The following is a 2,500-nucleotide window of genomic DNA, read 5'->3' on the forward strand; positions in this document are numbered from 1 at the left end:
GCCTTCATATTCACTTCCATTCTACACGTTCATCAGACTAGACCCACTGAGCCTGAAGGTGTTAATCACTGAATTACATGCTGGGGTGACTGTGTCTGTGTGTGCGCGCGCATGCATGTGTGCTTGCCTTCCTGTGTGTGTGTGTGTGTGTGTGTGTGTGTGTGTGTGTGTCTGTGTGTGTGTGTGTCTGTGTGTGTGTGTGTGTGTGTGTGTGTGTGTGTGTGTGTGTGTGTGTGTGTGTGTGTGTGTGTGTGTGTGTGTGTGTGTGTGTGTGTGTGTGCGTCAGTGTGTGTGTGTGTGTGTGTAATGAGTGATGGGGTCTAAATTGCAGTCTAGGTAATGAATAGATGGAGGCAGTTGTTTTTTTTTAGTGTGAAAGATAAGAGCCCATTGATTTGTGTTAGTGAGCAGCTACAGACTCAGTCACTCTACATTCACTCTACTAGTACAGTCACTCTATTAGCACAGTCACTCTACTAGTACTGTAACTCTACTAGTACTGTCACTCCCCTAGCACAGTCACTCTACTGGTACAGTCACTCTACTAGTACTGTCACTCTACTAGTACTGTCACTCCCCTAGCACAGTCACTCCCGTAGCACAGTCACTCTACTAGTACTGTCACTCTACTAGTACTGTCAGCCTACTAGTACTGTCACTCCCCTAGCACAGTCACTCTACTGGTACAGTCACTCTACTGGTACAGTCACTCTACTAGCGCACTCACTCTACTAGTACAGTCACTCTTCTGGTACAGTCACTCTCCTAGTACAGTCACTCTACTAGCACAGTCACCCTACTAGTACTGTCACTCTACTAGTACAGTCACTCTACTAGTACTGTCACTCTACTAGTACAGTCACTCTCCTAGTACAGTCACTCTCCTAGTACAGTCACTCTACTAGTACAGTCATTCTCCTAGTACAGTCACTCTACTGATCATGCCTTCTACATCCATATCGCTATCACTAACCTAATACGGCTTTGGTCCTATGGCCCGGTGCACACTCCTTCAAGGCCTGCGACACACCAAACAACACACACACACACACACACACACACACACACACACACACACACACACACACACACAGCCGCACAGCCCTCCTGTTTTCTTTTGAGCCGACGAGGACGTTCCTTATTAATAGACCTCCGTGACTCTGTTCCAGAAGCTTGTTAAACACAGTGTGTGCAGTGGAACCCAGTCGTAGTCGTGGATTATGATTCATGCTCGATCACGAGGGCGCCACGGCCTCTTGGATTTATCACACGCCGTCGTTCGTACTCCCAAATGACAGTTTCAGAGGGAGAGGTTGGGGTTAGGGGTTGGTGGGTGGAGAGGTTGGGTTAGGGTTGGTGGGTGGAGAGGTTGGGTTAGGGGTTGGTGGGTGGAGAGGTTGGGTTAGGGGTTGGTGGGTGGAGAGGTTGGGTTAGGGGTTGGTGGGTGGAGAGGTTGGGTTAGGGGTTGGTGGGTGGAGAGGTTGGGTTAGGAGTTGGTGGGTGGAGAGGTTGGGTTAGGGGTTGGTGGGTGGAGAGGTTGGGTTAGGGGTTGGTGGGTGGAGAGGTTGGGTTAGGGGTTGGTGGGTGGAGAGGTTGGGTTAGGGGTTGGTGGGTGGAGAGGTTGGGTTAGGGGTTGGTGGGTGGAGAGGTTTGGTTAGGGGTTGGTGGGTGGAGAGGTTGGGTTAGGGGTTGGTGGGTGGAGAGGTTTGGTTAGGGGTTGGTGGGTGGAGAGGTTGGGTTAGGGGTTGGTGGGTGGAGAGGTTGGGTTAGGGGTTGGTGGGTGGAGAGGTTGGGTTAGGGGTTGGTGGGTGGAGAGGTTGGGTTAGGGGTTGGTGGGTGGAGAGGTTTGGTTAGGGGTTGGTGGGTGGAGAGGTTGGGTTAGGGGTTGGTGGGTGGAGAAGGTTGGGTTAGGGGTTGGTGGGTGGAGAGGTTGGGTTAGGGGTTGGTGGGTGGAGAGGTGTGAACAAACAAAAAAAAACACATTCATTACTATTGTGGCTGGAATTTACATGAGGCCAGTTTGCTCAGTGCAGTGCTGCTGAAGAGTGATGCTGCCATTCATCAGTTGTAGTCGGCTATTTACAGATCATTAAAGCCTGGTAATGATAGTGGCCCTCATCAGTTTGAGTCGGCCATTCACAGATCATTAAAGCCTGGTAGTATGTAGTGGCCCTCATCAGTTTGTAGTCGGCCATTCACAGACTCATGAAGCCTGGTAGATGATAGTGGCCCACATCAGTTTGTAGTCGGCCATTCACATGATTAAAGCCTGGTAGATGATAGTGGCCCTCATCAGTTTGTAGTCGGCCATTGACAGATGATTAAAGCCTAATAACTAGTGGCCCACATCAGTTTGTAGTCGGCCATTCACAGATGATTAAAGCCTGGTAGACTAAGGGCCACATCAGTTTGTAGTCGGCCATTCACAGATCATTAAAGCCTGGTAGAATTATAGTGGCCCACATCAGTTTGTAGTTGGCCATTCACAGATCATTAAAGC

At 50.0% G+C, this 2,500-nt stretch overlaps 1 protein-coding gene across 18 annotated transcripts in view; it reads left to right on the forward strand.

The window, feature by feature from the left end:
* LOC110531625 (transcription factor COE3) overlaps window positions 1-2,500 on the forward strand; it is a 222,514-nt gene that overhangs the window by 188,369 nt on the left and 31,645 nt on the right. The gene's annotated exons all lie outside the window — the stretch shown is intronic.

The sequence above is a fragment of the Oncorhynchus mykiss genome, chromosome 23 (assembly GCF_057628025.1).
Source record: "Oncorhynchus mykiss isolate SJ-2025 chromosome 23, ASM5762802v1, whole genome shotgun sequence".
Classification (NCBI taxonomy): Eukaryota; Metazoa; Chordata; class Actinopteri; order Salmoniformes; family Salmonidae; genus Oncorhynchus; species Oncorhynchus mykiss.